The following is a 16404-nucleotide window of genomic DNA, read 5'->3' on the forward strand; positions in this document are numbered from 1 at the left end:
GACTAGCTCACCTCAAAACGTAGGTCCACTCTTAACCAAACACGTGGCTTCCTGGAGGATCTGAGAAGTGCTGTGTCCTTTCTTTCTCGTTTTTACAGGCAGCATCTCGTGTGGGATGATGCTCCTGCCTCCACTCCCCTAGTGCTAGGATTACAGATGTGTGCCATCACTCCAGGTGGCACCCATGATGCCCTGGATGATGGAGGGAAGCCTGGCTAGTCCCTAACTGAAGTCTGCCCACAGGCAGAACTGACAGTCACACTTCTGGCAGGCAAAGGAAACGGAAAGTTTGGAAAGAAAGACACGGGTTTGCTTGTGGGACCTCCCTCCCCTATCAGAAGTGACAGTTTCCCCCACCACTTTTTGTCACACCCACTCTGTCACTGTGACACAAGGCTGCCCCCAACCCTTGTAACCTATATCTAGGGGACAAGGGTAATGTAACAGGTGACTGACACACACCAAAAACCACCACTAAAGCCTGTACCTGTGGATAGCTCCTATCTGTTGACAAAAGTCTTCCCCACCTAGCTGTCAAATGCTCCAGGAGTAGTCCACAGGCCGGTACAGGGGACTGTCACATGACCCGCATAAGCAGCTACAGTTCTGGTCACACCCACTTTTTTTTTTTTTTTTGGCTGCTCCCTTATCAGGTCACACACGCTGCTCATAGGCCTACAGCCTGCAGGGCCCCTCCCAGCCTCACCCACAGGCTGTTGGCCCCCTGAGGCAACCTTCATTTTTGCTCCCTGGAAGGCAATGGGGGTGAGGTAGCAACCAAAAACCCGGGAGAGAGTCTGAACCTGAGACACTCGGGGTGTGAGTGCTAGGGGGAGACGCAGGTGCTGTTCAAGGCTGTACCACCTTCTGGGGAGGAAGCGGCCCAACTGGGAAATACCGCCTCCCAGCTCCATCTGCGTCTCAGTCTGTAGAAGACAAAGACCCTCCCTGCCCCAGGACCAACTGATGGGGACGCTGCATCTGCCTTCCTGGTCCCTGGTCCCTTCCCCAAACTCTACATATCCTGTTACCTTCCCGAGTTATAGGCTGAGTGTGGCCTGGTGGTAGGCTGCTTGCTAAGCAAGCGTAAAGCCTTGCATGCCACTCCCAGTATTGGGGGAAAATCATCTGGAAGAAGATATTAGTCAGGGCTTTCTCAAGGTACAAAACTAAAATATAAATATATATGTATATATACATACATACATACACATATATAAATGTATGTGTTTGTGTGTATATATACAGGTATATATAACTTAAATGTGTGTGTATGTGTGGGTGTGAGTGTGTATGTGTGTGTGTGTATACAGGTATATATAACTTAAATGTGTGTGTGTTTGTGTGTATATACAGGTATATATAACTTAAATGTGTGTGTATGTGCGGGTGTGTGTGTGTGTGTGTGTGTGTGTGTGTGTGTATGTGTGTGTGTGTGTGTATCAGAATGGCTTGCAGGCTGCGTGTTGGTCCAGTCAGTCCAACAATGGTTACCTACCAATGGAAGGTCCAAGAATCAAGTTAGTTGTTCTGTCCACAAGGCTCGATGCCTCAGTTGCTCTTCAGTGTATGACAGAATCCTGAAGAAGTAGGCTTTCTAATTCCACTGAAGGAAGGACTTGCCAGGGATGGGGCGAACACACACGAGGGGGGGGCCAGGGGGGTGAGGGGTGGGGGAGGGAACAAGAGAGTGAGAGAGTGAGAGAGAGAGAGAGAGAGAGAGAGAGAGAGAGAGAGAGTGTTTTTTTTCATGTCCTTTATATAGGCTGCCAGCGGGTGTGGCCCAGATTGAAGATGGACCCTCCCACCTCAAAAAAATCCAGATTAAAAGTATGTCCCTGGGCAGTGGTAGAGCACGACGCCTTTAATCCCAGCAGTTGGGAGGTAGAAGCAGACATGGCTCTGAGTTCTAGGCCAGCCTGGCCTACAGAGCAAGTTCCAGGACAGCCAGGTCCACACAGAAAAAACACTGTCTTGAAAAACAAACAAAAAAAAAAGTGCATCTTCCCACCTCAAAAGATCTGGATTAAAGGTGGACCTCACGGGGGTTGGGGATTTAGCTCAGTGGTAGAGCGCTTGCCTAGCAAGCGCAAGGCCCTGGGTTCGGTCCCCAGCTCCGAAAAAAAGAAAAAAAAAAAAAAAAGGTGGACCTCACACTTCAAATTATTTAAGAGAAAAAAAAAAACCTTCCCAGGTATACCCAGATGCCTGGGTTTTAACTAACTCCAGATAGAGAAAATAGAAAATATTCCTATTTTCAGGAACACCCACTCAAGCACTTGAAAGTCCAGGGATACAACATGTAACTTACAGCAAAGCTGGGAGGAAAAATCAAATCTCAAAACCAATTTAAAAACATGCAAAAGCAAATGGGTCAATCTGTCTCTCAGTATGAAATAAACAGGAGTCCCTGTTCCAGCCCTGACCGTCCCTAAATTTAGAACAAAATTCAGTTACCACATAATACCAAAGTCCACACTTGCCACTTAGCATAAAAGTTTAACAATGTGCAGCGCCTCGAGAGCCGCTCCAGGTCGGTCTGAGGCATCACACATGTCTACCCTGCCGGTCATCCCGTGCCATTCTGTGACCCTGGACTTGCCTGAATTGCTTTATCCAGAAGTGCTAAGGAAACAACACACTGAGGCGACTCCAGACAGGCTGGCTGATCACGCCGCTGCAGCCTTTTCTCTCTCCCGGTCTGTAGCCACCTCACCCAGCCCCGTCGGCAAAGTGACAGGGATCTGCTGTCCACACACTGTCCATGCCTGCTGACACTCCCAGACACTTGGCCAGGCCAGTATGACTGCACAGCCCATTCTCCCACTCTAGGTCCTCTGCCTGCTTTATGGTTAACCTCAAGGACAGGCCAGAATCTGCAAAGGAAAGATGACAGGCTGACCTCATGAAGCATCCACATTAATAGGAAGAAACAGAGTGCTTTTCGCCCAACGCCTACCCACAGCAGACTCCACGTTAGACGCCGGACTAAGCAATCATCAGCACTGAAACACAGCTCTTAATCAAAAGCCTGAGCCACATATTGTTCTTACAAATAAGGTGACGAAAGAGGACGTAAGTAATCTACCCAAGGTAGTGCATGTATTGAATGGCAAAAGCAAGACCTAAAGCCAGGGTCCTGTTCCAGCTGCACAGCCTCTCAACAAGCCAGCATCCGGCCAGGTGCTGGTGGTGACACATGCCTTTAATGCCAGCACTTGGGGGGCAGAGGCAGGACTACGCAGTGAAATCCAGTTTCAAACAAACAAACAAACAAACGGCCGGCATGCTAGTCCGTGGCAGGCACTCTGGAGAAAGTAACAGGGGACTCTGGAAGGAAGGGAAAATGCTAAAAATGTTTTTATTTGTTTTGTGTAGCCCAGGCTGTCCTAGAATTCACCTCTGTAGACCAGGCTAGCCTAAAACTCAGAGATCTGCCTGCTTCTGCCACCCAGAGGCATGAGCCACCACACCCAGTCATGCTAAGAATATTTCCCCTCTGTAATACAGTTGCCCAGCCTGGTCTTAACCTCCTGAGTTCAGGCAATCCTCCTGCCTCTGCCTCCTGCATGGCCCGAGGTTTTAGGTGTTCAGTCTTGTGGTACCTTAGGAAAGGATGTTTCTGTTAGTGGGGAGGGACTGTACAAAGGCCCTGAAGCGGGCATGTCAGGGATATACCCAAAGCAAACCCAAGTAACTTGAGCAAGGGGACAGGGGAACAGCCACTGGTGCCTTTAAGGCCGGGATTGCTTGTGCAGTCAGACCTGACGGTCACGAGCCACTCTTTCATGTCATATTGGCTTCCAAAGTGAACTGTGAACTCTAAACAGAGAGCCCACGACCTCTACGCCCCGCCTCCTCCAAAGTCTCTTTGCAAGTTGTCACTGTTAAATGTGGGGGGGGGGGGGGCTTGTGGACTACAGGGTCCAGGAGAGCATGCAGGCTGACATGGCAGCCCGGTCAGCAGCACTCCAGCGTGAGTGGTGAGCATTTCCCCATCTGAGCGGGGGCAGCAGTGAGTGAAGGGCCCTGCAGGCTGTGCAGAGCACCTCTGCCTGAATTCACTCTCACATCCGGTAGCCAACACAAAACCACCCAGTGACTTCGGAACTTTCCACTAAGCACCAGAGCCAGAATTTCTCAGCAGGCATAGGAAAAGGGGATACAGAAGACACAGAGGTACCGTATCTTCCCCCTCACGGACGGCTGGCCAGCCTCTCAATGCCTGGTCAGGCCTTCAGACCGCATACGACTGGGACTCCTGACTTGTGTCTCATGGGTCCCGGAAGACTTGGCTCTGAAGAGGGAGGTCAGTAATAACTAAGCTGAGAAGGGCCCCAGGCAAATCCACAAAGGCTCAGAAGCCAAGAGCATTGAGTAAAGTGATAGGATTGAGCTGTAGTGGGTCATCCACTTCACCCTCAGAAGACACTTACTTCCCTTTCTTTCCTCCTCCCTTACCTGAGCAGAATCCCATCCCACTGAGCTGTGCAAGCTAAACACCCCATTTCTGAAATTCAGTCTTTTCCCCCGACTCTGTGTGGCCCTGGCTGTCCTGGAACTTTCTGCCAACCAAGCTGGCCTTGCACTCAGAAATCCACCTTCCTCTGCCTCCTGAGATCTGGGATTAAAGGCCATGTGCCTGCCACCGCTGCCCAGTCTGGTTCTGGTCTTTCTAAAAGAAAAGAAAATCATTCTGGCCCAAGTCTGAAATGTTAGGGTCCCCCACATACTTTATTTCCTTCCTTTTTGCTTTTCAGATAAAGCCCGGAGGAAAGGGCACATCTTAGAAAACCATGTTCCATACTGAGGTGCAATGGAAGAGAATAGAGAAAACTACACCAGTCCTCTATAGAGTGGCGTCCTCGCACAGCAGGAAGCCACAGCAGGAGCTCTGTGAGGAAGGAGAGTATTGCCCCACAAGATCAGCAGCTCTCAACCTGTGCATAGCAACCTCCAGAGTCTCATACCAGATATTTATGTTATTATTCATAACAGTAGTAAAATTAGTTATGAAGTAGAAGCGAAAAAATTTCACAGTTGGGGGTCGCCACAACACGAGGAAGTGTATTAAAGGGTCGCAGCATTCAGAAGGTGGAGAACCATTGCTCAAGTTAAAGACAGTGATAGCAGGCGACCCTCTGGCCCCACAGGGCTCTCCCTCCAGGCTGCTGCTTGTTCTGGGGGTCACTGAGTAGGTGGCATACAGAAGAACCCTGCCATTAGGACTGTTGGCAGCCATTCCTGTGATGAGCGTCTATCCCGGGATGGCAGTCATCTAGCGATATCAGCTACGAGAGAGGCACTGGTGTCAGAAACAATCAGACTACAGTTCCACATCGATGCTAAGTGCCCTAGCCCTCTGTACTGTGGCCAGGGAACACTGAATCTGATTTTTGATAAATCTGCACTGAAGCATTCGGAATAGAGAGGCACAATGGAAAAGTAACTGGGGCGAACATGAACAATGAGATCTAATGCATACATCGAGATAGCAGGCAACGGAACTCTCTCTACCGCTGCTCTTGTGGCTTCTCCTAAATACAAAGATTTGCCAAATACTCAAATTAGCTCTGCTGGCAGCCCCAACAAAGTTACAGCAGGCCCTCCCGTGCAGTGCGCCTAAAACCAAGGTAGCAAATGAAGCTGACAGGCATGGAGGCGTGCGCAGGTGACGTCAGACAAGCACCTGGCAGCACGGACAGGCCTCTGCTCCCCTGGGCGTTCCCTAGCAGTGATACATGCTGTTAGTGCATGGAAATAGAGCCAGCTTTACCAACAGGGCCAGAAAGCACCTAACCAGAAGTTCCCCTTTGCCTCTCCTCCCCGCTATCTAATCAGAATCCTCTTTCCAAAAGGTCTGGCATCAGGTCCCTTCCTCTAAATCTTCAATGCCAACATCCTGGCCCAGGCCATGTTACATCTGATTCCTGCTCCACCCCAACCCCGGACAGGGTTTCACTGTGTAGCCCTGGCTGTCCTGGAACTCACTGTATAGACCAGGCTGGCCTTGAACTCAAGAGATCCGACTGCCTCTGCCTCCCAAGTGCTGGGATTAAAGGGGTGCACCACCTCTTCTGGGCAACATCTGAATTATTACCAACTGCTGGGGGACGGACAAATTCCAACCAGTGGTCAAATCCGACCTCCAAGTAAACAATGGTTTTTATATATTTAAAAGATGGAGGGAAAATCAAAACGAGATCCGATCTATAATAAGATTTCGTATTTCATAAATTACAGCTTTGGTGCTTGGGGCCACACCCACCTGCCCTGCATCTCCGGCGGCACCTTTCACAATATTCCTGGAAGGTCGTCTCTGGGTATGACAAGGCCACTGCCATCATGAGACCCTCACAGGGCTGGGCTTATCACCTCTCCCTTGTGGCAGCAGGGAACTGCTACCACCTAATCCTGCCCCAGCTGTGCATGGTGGGAAACACTTCAGCACAGAAGTAGAAGGTTGACCAGGGTGGGAACTTTACTGAGACAGCTTTTGGGAGGCCATTACTCACAGGGAAACGGAACTTTATAGTGATGCCACTGTTTTGAGATGACCCACATCCCTATGGTAAGTCCAGGGTCTTCCCAAGACAGCACAGAAGTTTCTTCGGTGGGCAGTTGCCTCTCTGTCTGGAGACAAAGTCTGTCAAGCTGTGTCACAAAGACAGAGCTGTGTCAGAGCACCCAGCTCACAGAACTGAAAACGCTCACTTCGGGAAGTGTGCTGACTCCTTCCACAGCAATCTTGCTCTCCCATCACTCCCCATTTATCCGACATTCATCATGATTTCCAAGCCGTTACTCAGGGCGAGCCCAAGCTCTGTACACTCACTGCCTATAGAGTGTGAGAGGCAAACCCAGACCCTGGAACAGACCGGCTTGTGTGCTTGCTCATGGCCGCTCTCATCTCTTAGAAAGCTCTCCTCAGCTGGCCACTAGCCTGCCTTTCAAGGCTCTGGGAAGAATTCCTGGCTCCCTCTCCAGAGCTCCCACAGCACCCTACATTTACACTCATCCCGGCTCTTACCACACTGTGAGAATAGACATCTATTTGGGTGTCTGTCTCCCTGGCTACACCAAGATTCCACAGGGAGAGGAACGGAACACCTTACTCACCTCTAAGCTCCCAGGCAGAGCCTCCCACAGTGGTTCAGGCTTATAGGTACTGAGCTCGACTCCCACAGAGCAGGGCTGCCCTCACTGCCTACGATGTCCTGGGCTCGCTCTCAACTCTAAGCCACTGTTTCACACTGCATACCCTCTTCTCTGTGGCGCCCATACATTCTTGGCGATGTGGCCTTACTCCAGAGCATGATCAAGCTACCAGAGGCAACACTCTTAAAACTGTCTGTCCTTCTTCCCAGAAGCTATCACAGCCAATGACTCCTGAGCTGGGGGTGAGATTTCACAGCCACCTCCCCTTGCTATGCTGGGATTTGCTCTGCCTTGAGCTCCCATGGAGCGTGTGCGTGCTATCCTAACTGCAGTGAGTTTGGAAGGGCTGCTGCCCCACTGTGTCTCTTATACTCTTTCCGCCCCTTCTTCAGCAATGATACCTGATCCCTAGGAGAAGATGGTGCAGTACAGATGTTCTTGATTGGGAGTTGGGAGGGATGGGGTACACGGTTGGCTGGAAAGGAAAGGGGATGGGGTATAGAAGTTGAGGTAGGGGTGGATATGGTCTAAACTGTGGGAAAAATTCAAAAAAAAAGTGTGTAAAAAAGCTGAAATTACTAAGAAACTATTTATATAAACAAGAGACGGAAGATTTAAGAGGGGTAGGGGTGGGGGAGGGTTAGGTGAAACCCTCTTTTCACCTAAATAATCTTATCAATGACCTAGGATGCATGTGAATCACACCTCCTTTGTAGACTAGGGATCAGTGCGGACAGGTTCAAACTGGAGCCATCTCTCCTTCGTGTACTGAGTGTCCTTAGGTGCATACGCTATTTCTCTGTCCTCACCTTGAGTTTCAGATGACACAGAACTGATGATGCCTGTAAAACCTAAACCAGTACTGGGCACAAGCTGACTCTCAAGAGGCTCACGGCTGTAATCACCCTCATTTCCCAACCAACGGCCCATACCATTTTACATTTACACACACGCGCACACACACACACTCATACATACACATACACACACGTGCACACACACTCATACATACACATACACACAGTCCCAGATACACACACACACTCATACATACACATACACACAGTCCCAGATACACACACACACGCACGCCCGCACACACACACACACTCATACATACACATACACACAGTCCCAGATACACACACATACACACTCATACATACACATACATACAGTCACAGATATACACACACACACTCATACATACACATACACACAGTCACAGATATACACACATACACACTCATACATACACATATATACAGTCTCAGATATACACACACAGACGTATATGTACTTACATACTACACGCTTACACTCATACATACACACTCACACATACACTCACGCACACATACACAATCACACCTACACTCTCACACACACATACACTCACATACACATACACGCCCTCACATGCACACATACATACACTCAGACTCCCACGCACACACACACTCACACACAGACACACAACCCGGTATAGGGAAGCAGGCCAAGAGGTGCGATCCTCCGTAAGTTAACGAAATACAGCATTTCAGGAAGTTGAAAAGATTACTAGTAGGGGAGAGAATGCTGAGTCGCAGGGAGCGAGGCAGACAGTAATCAGAGAGTGAGCAGGAATGGGAGGCAATTAGAAGGGGCAGGTGGGATTCAACCTTGGAAGGGACTGCTAGAGAGGGCCCAGTGACAGGTGAGCTCCTCCTTGCAGCCCGGAGCACTCAAGCAAGTTTCCTACCCCAGATTCTGCACAGAAACCTGTTCCTGGCTCACTCCGCAGCCTGAACACACACATGCTGCCCAAGTGTTCCCTACGAGAGAACAGACTATACTCCAAGTTTCTTGCCCCAGGCAAGAAGATCACTGTGTGCTCACTGCGAACATGGTGGAATTCTGTCTGCCTGTAACCTCGAAGCAGGACTCTCAGCCATGCCACCTATTACCCCAATGATCCTGACAGGGGAACTGAGCCCAGGGAGGCTAAAGAACACACATGTGGTCATATACTTCAGTCTGGTTCCAGAAGGCAAGCTCTTAACCACCACATAAACTGGCATCTCTACTCCTGAGTTAGATCCACTGTGTCTCAGCTGAGAGCCCTCAGGCACGTCACCTTGTTTCTTCAAGCCTTTCCCCCAACATATTCAGTGGACATTTGGTGGGCATCATATAACTATGTATGTTTAGTGTAAGGAGAAAAAGATCGAAATATAAAGGGCACTTCTAAATAGACACCAGGAGACAGGTTTCCAAACCATGGCCTAACATTTTTTTTTCAGTCAAATCCTTTGATCTCCTTTACTGTGGGGGACCTAGTTACGCCACTCCGATTGCCCTGCCTGTTGCATATGCTCAGGTGTTTTGAGAGCCCACCAGAACTCGCAAAAGAACCTGGAAACAGAAAAGGCAGGCAACTGTACGTGGACTGCATGAGCACCGTTGGAGGAGACAGTACAGACAACGTCTGGTGCGCCAATGAATAGTGCATGAGCACAAGGCAGGCCGGCCAGGCCCTGCCAACACTCGTACGCCCTGACTGACAGTCCATGACAGCATCTAGCTCTGCCACACACGAGCCAGGGAAGCGACAGAGGCCGGGTCCAGGGGCCTCTGTGCCTCTGAGGCTGCATGGAGTCATAGAATAAAGGGGTAAAGGCAAGTAAAGGTGACAGGCAAGTAGGAGAGGTGGTCCACAATGTAATCTTAGGCCTCTGGAAGTTCAAGGACAGCCTGGCCACACGGCAAGACCCTGTTTCAAAAGCCAAAACCAAAACAGATAGGTAGTCATCTGTAGCAATGACGGATGATCAGAAATGCTTGAAAGTCACATACAGACAAAACGTCATCTTCCTAGAGAAGGAACTATGTCACGGAATTCCTTTACTGGGATGAAGTCCACTTAAGCCGAGAAGTATAGAGCACTATCTTATTGGGGAGGACACATTTCCATGCCATCGCCTCTAAGCCTGGGGACACTTCTCTGGGATCCCTGTTCACAGAGAGCGCTTCGCAGCAGCATGGACCGAACCTGCTCCCCAAATGCGATCAACACACAAGGAGCAGAGGCTGGAAGAGGCTTGACTTGTTTCCAGGATATAAAAGCAAATTTCCACTGCAGTGGACCTAATGTGGCCCAAAGGTCTTCGGACATACAGGACTAGACGCAAGCAAAACTGTATTCCACTGAGTACACTCAGAGGTAAGAAGTCCAAGTAGGCCTTTGTCCACATCAGCCTCCAAATATAGCAAGTGACCTCAAAAGATGAACAGAAGGTGGGGACTTGGGAGAGACTGAAATGGTACCGCAAGGCTCCACCCAGGCTCCAAGTCAGAGCTGGAACAGCACAGAAGTCATGGCTACAAAGAAGTCCTGGCAGTTCTAACACCGTTCTAAACCCAAAAGTGACCAGCCGAGGCCCTCACGACCACAACTGTCAGAACACCTGGGAGAGGGTGTGGCCAGCGGCATGTCCTCCAGGAAGGCCTGCTCTGCCAACAGAGTACCTGTCTCCCTTCTTGGCAAACAGGGGCTGGTCGAGGACAAGAACACCAGCCAGCAGATCCCCAGAGGTGATGGGCCCAATGGCAGTCTGCAGGAAGGGGAGGTGGCCCAGCCCTTCCTGCAGCCACGGTCCTGAGGGGAAGAACTACAAAACAACCCAATCCTGTTGGCAAAATACAAACACCCCAGCCACAGCCACAGGGAGTAGGTAAAGCCTGGAGAGCCTCACTATAATGTGCAAGGGACAAGTAACCAGCCTTGGAGGGGTACTGTGCTACAGCGCTCCTGACCAATGAAATCGCGATACAGCACGGCTTACTGGCTCGTACGTTGCCACCTACAAATATGGTAACTTCCTGCAGCCTCCGGAGAAGTATTTCAATAAACATGTCAAAGGTGAGTGTGTCACTACCTGAAGCCCTTGGGGACTTTCCCTGCTCCTCTCAGGCTCCCTGAGTATGGCCAGGCCCAGGAGCTCTCTTCGTATTCTACCTCCTCTAGGAAGACCGGGCACACAGTGCTTGGTGAATCCTTGGGGCTTGACTCAGTTTACCACAATCCATCTCTTTCTCGGTCCCTCTTCCCTTGCTTCCTCAATGGTTCAACTTATCTGATGGTAATTATAGGTTCAGCTTGGACAACTTACTGAGCTTATGGAGATGACCTTTCTGGAACAGTGAGGTGTCCGTACTGTGAGATGGGGGAGGGGAACATGGCATGCGTGACTCAAGTATGATCACTTGGGAAGGAGCAACTACAGAGGCTACTTTCCTTTCACTGACCATCAGGCTTACTCGTTCACAGGCAAAGGCCAAACACATGACGTTGACTGCCACCCTGCTGCTGTAAGACTGATTCTGAGGATAGCCGGATCTGTTTTGGAAATGACCTGACAGAATTAAGTCTCTAGTTAAATACTTCCTTTTCCCATCTTCACAGGGAAATAAGTGAGTCCAGCTGGTCCAGGCCTGACTGGGTGAAAGGCTCCGCTCTAAAAGCTCGCTTGCCGATGAATTATACGCAGAGGTAGGTCCCCAGACTACCTCTTATCCATAAAGAAACCAAGACGATGACAACTGATCTGGGCTTCAGCCTTGGGAACGACAAACCCATGGCAGAGGCAGTGAGATGGCTCAGTGGGCAAAAGTGCTTGCTGCAGAAGCCTGAGCACAAGGACTTGATCCCTGGGATCCACAGCGAAAGGAGAGAACCAACTCCCAAATGCTGCCTCTTACCTTCACTTGTGGGCCATGACACAGGTACACATATACACACATACACACAGCACACCGCTAACCACTATATACATACACACAGAATAATAGAAAATAAAATCACTGAACACAAGAGAGAGAAACTCACATAAGTCAAAAAGCAGAGGAAGAAAGAGATATGGACAGGGCTGTACTCAACACCGCCTAGATCCCACAGTACAGCTCCATGACCCCAGAAGACCTTCCCAATACCCCGTGCTGGCTTTGAGAAGCACTCGGGGACTGTGTCCGGCCTCCAAATGCTCCGGAATGGAACACTTAAGAGAAATCAGGCCAGACATGCTGGGACACACCTTTAACCCTAGAATCAAAGGCAGAGACATGAAGGTCTCTGAGTTCAAGGCCAACCCTATCTACATAGCTAGTTCCAGGCCCAGGGTGACAGAGTGAGACTTCCAGGAAGAAAACAAACAAACAAACACATGGGGGGGGGTCAGTCCATTACTATAAAGGGAAAGGAGAAGTGTAATTATGGTTTTTAGAAGTCACAGGCATACTGGAAAATATCATCCTGAGTGAGCTAACCCACTCACAGAAAGACATACATGGTATGCACTCATTGATAAGTGGCTATTAGCCCAAATGCTTGAATTACCCTAGATCCCTAGAACAAAGGAAACTCAAGACGGATGATCAAAATGTGAATGCTTCACTCCTTCTTTAAATGAGGAAAAAGAATACCCTTGGCAGGGAAGGGAGAGGCAAAGATTAAAACAGAGACTGAAGGAACACCCATTCAGAGCCTGCCCCACAGGTGGCCCATACATATACAGCCACCCAATTAGACAAGATGGATGAAGCAAAGAAGTGCAGACCGACAGGAGCCGGATGTAGATCGCTCCTGAGAGACACAGCCAGAATACAGCAAATACAGAGGCGAATGCCAGCAGCAAACCACTGAACTGAGAATAGGTCCCCCGTTGAAGGAATCAGAGAAAGAACTGGAAGAGCTTGAAGGTGCTCGAGACCCCAAAAGTACAACAATGTCAAGCAACCAGAGCTTCCAGGGACTAAGCCACTACCTAAAGACTATACATGGACTGACCCTGGACTCTGTCCCCATAGGTAGCAATGAATATCCTAGTAAGAGCACCAGTGGAAGGGGAAGCCCTGGGTCCTGCTAAGACTGAACCCCCAGTGAACTAGACTATGCGGGGAGGGTGGCAATGGGGGGAGGTTTGGGAGGGGAACACCCATAAGGAAGGGGAGGGGGGAGGGTGATGTTTGTCCGGAAACCGGGAAAGGGAATAACACTTGAAATGTATATAAGAAATACTCAAGTTAATAAAAAAAAAAATTAAAAAAAAATAAAAAAAAAAAAAAGAAGTCACAGGCATGAGTGAGGTATAGGCACAGAGCCAAAGGCCTACATGGGAACCCAGAGACCACCACCCTCTTAGTTGGAAAGACCGATAGCTTCCTGCCCCAACTAGCTGTCCCAGGCTGGCTTAGGACCCTGCAGAGCACTCACAACAGAGGGTCAGTCAGGGCCCTCCAGTGTCGGCCACCATGATCATGTTGATCAGGACTGTTATGAGCCCAACAGCTCTAGCAGGCTGCTCTCTGCACCTCTCCTTCCTATTCCAGAACTCTGAAATCCCCAATCATTGGACAGCCAGGAAGGGGGTAGGGCTCTCCCTTCTCCTCCTCAGGCTCCCAAGATGGAGAGTCTTCCCAGGCTCCAGAGACACAGGTAAAAAAGAGAGGGCAGGCTGGACCGAACGAAATAGAGCTGTCAGTTTAAATGGTGCTGGGGTTCAAGGGCGCTACCTCAGGGCCGCACCCACAACCCTGCGCATTTACTTTAAAGCTATGAGGAAAGTCAATGGCAGTGACTGGCTAGCCACTGGCTACAATGTCCCCTTCCCAGAATGAGCCTTCAGCACATCTCGAATGTAACCATGCCAGCGGACCCGCCCGGTGCAGAAAGCCCCCTCTGCTGGCAGTCATCCCTCTCCTCAACTTTACAGCCAGTCTCAACCATAGAGGTAGGCAGACACCACAGTGGGAAGCAGTGTCTGACAGATGCTGGAGGGCAGACTTCTACTGCTCAGCAGAAACGTCGATCCCCTTTCACTGAGGAAAAGCCCACAGTCCTCCTCCCATCTTTCCCCTGGTCATCCTTTCCTTTTTTTTTTTTTTTTTAAAGACATAGTCTTCTGTCCTCTGGTGCAAGTCTGAGCAGTCGATGAAGGAAAGTCATTCAATGGCTGGAGAATACTGCTTTCCTGTCTTCAACAGTTGCCTCCACATGCCTTCAGACAGCTGAACCCCACCCTTAAGAAAGCACGACTGAGCCTCACCCGGACAGCGACGTCATCCTGCCCAATGGTGTATCCAAGCACCCAGGTGGCAGAGGACTCTGAAAAACGGAGCCAAAGACTGGCAGAGGGACTGACTGGAAGGGGAGGGAAAGTACACTGAATGGATTTAGGTGAATTTCCAAACAACGTCCCCTCCAATTCCCACATAACTCCCATAATGTGCTCTATTATCTTCGGAAGCTAAACACCAAAAGAGGAGCAGGTGTCCAACTTTCCAGCTGAAAAGAAGCGCCTGCCTTCCTGCCGACCTCAGCAAAAGTGCCAGCCACCAATGAAAAAGCCCAGGCACTGGCCGGGAGTGGCAGTGCACGCCTTTAATCCCAACACTTGGGAGGCAGAGACGGGTAGATCTCTAGAGTTCAAGGCCAGCCTGGTCTACAAGGTAAATTACGGGACAGCCAGGGCTACACAGAGAAACTCTGTCTTGAAAACAAAAACAAATGATGAAGGCTAAGCACTAAGGACAGGCTAAGGGCGGAGAATCATGTCCCCAGCCCTTGAAGCACTTCCATTCTCTCTGGTCCTAACTGTCCTGTCGGGTTTAATAATCTATTTAACTATTCATATTCTCAAAATATAAATTTTTTGCAGTTGTTTTTTTTTCCCCAAAGTACTGACTGTCCCCTGCAGAGGGTGGGGGATCGGCAGAGAGAGTGACAGGTGTCAGGACCCCAAACCCTGCCCACTAAGCCTGGCTAAAGCATGGGGCAGTGATGACACTCCCCAGCATAAGACCCTAGGTCTGACTCCAGCCTTGCTCTCTGCCACGTTCTTGCCTTGGGAACTTACCACATGCTAGTGTGTCATATAGGAAACAGGGAAGATGAGTTAAACACGCCTATGAGGAGAAAACAGATGACAGGCACCTAGCCCAGGTGCTGAGGCACTGACTGGCAATCAAAGAACGGTGACATTGCTTACCAGAATTCGGAAAAGTACAGTGGTCTGCCCTAAATCCTTCAGCACAAGAACAAGAACAAGAGGGGTGTGGTTCAGTGGTTTCCTCCAAAGGTGTCAATGGAATACGAGACGGAAAAAAATCCAACACAAGGATCAATGGTTGTGTACTCAGAGCCAATCACGTCACTTCTGCTTCTTCAAATTGGGGAAACACCGTACTATATAATTTGACTGCATTACAGGCAAATAAGAATCAATGTCACTGGGTTGGGGGTGTGGCTCAATGGTGAGCCTAGCTGAGGCCCAGGCACCTGCCTCCAAAGAAGATCAATCGGTGAGAAAAAGGAAGTTCACCTTGTCAAAGAAAAAGAAGTGACCAAATCCAGAGTCTGCTTCTGTAAAAATGTCACACCCACTATCACGCAACATAAACAAACCAATGATGGTTCTTATTCTTCCAAGTACATTAGCTCTGATAGCCTTTTAATCTGCTCATACAACCAGTTGCAAGAAGGGAGGAGGCAAGCGGTGGCTCCTTGCCGAGCCCAGAGCAGAGTCCACGAAAGCTAAGCGGCTACTCCTGCCTGCTGGTCCAGCTTCAGTCATCCTGGCGACTTCTCAGATGTCAGTGTCGGAAAAAAAAAATCAAGTCATGATTCTAGTTCCACTTGGACATGTCAATCCGTGGAGTAAAATCCTCACCTATAAGAGCAATCAACAGATCGAAGAAAGCTCTCCTACCCAGTGGTAGCACCTCTTCTAGAATAGGCACCATCCTGCCTTTCACAGTGCAGCCCTAGATCTGGAGAGATGGCTCAGTGGTTAAGAGCACTATTCTTCCAGGAGCCTGAAGGTTCAGCACCCATGTCAGACAACTCACAATCATCCGTAGCTCCAGTTCCAGAGATCTGATGACCCCTCCTGACCTCCAAGGGAACCTGCACACATATGGGCACTCACAGACACACTCACATGCATACCTTTAAGTAAAAATAAACATATAAAGTGCAACATACTGCTGGGTAGGTACACTGGTCACACCTATGATCTCTGCGCTCATGACCGAGACGCAGGAGGATCAGGAGCTCACTTGCCACAAAGCATGATCAAGTTGGTCATCCTTGGCTACACAGGGAGTCCGAGGTTAGCCCAAAATATACAAGACCCCCTATGCGAAAAATAAATAAATAAATAAAAGGAGCCAGCCTGGGTTACTCAGCAAGTTCAGACTGGAATACACACA

At 49.5% G+C, this 16404-nt stretch overlaps 1 protein-coding gene across 29 annotated transcripts in view; it reads right to left on the reverse strand.

Annotated features, from left to right (window-relative positions):
* Nucleotides 1-16404, reverse strand: part of Mical3 (microtubule associated monooxygenase, calponin and LIM domain containing 3) — a 200063-nt gene that overhangs the window by 161789 nt on the left and 21870 nt on the right. The window contains exon 1 of one of the 29 annotated variants that reach the window (XM_063286321.1): nt 1499-1652. The gene's annotated coding sequence lies outside the window, so the exon portion shown is untranslated. 29 annotated transcript variants of the gene reach the window in all.

Source organism: Rattus norvegicus, chromosome 4 (genome assembly GCF_036323735.1).
Source record: "Rattus norvegicus strain BN/NHsdMcwi chromosome 4, GRCr8, whole genome shotgun sequence".
Taxonomy (NCBI): domain Eukaryota; kingdom Metazoa; phylum Chordata; class Mammalia; order Rodentia; family Muridae; genus Rattus; species Rattus norvegicus.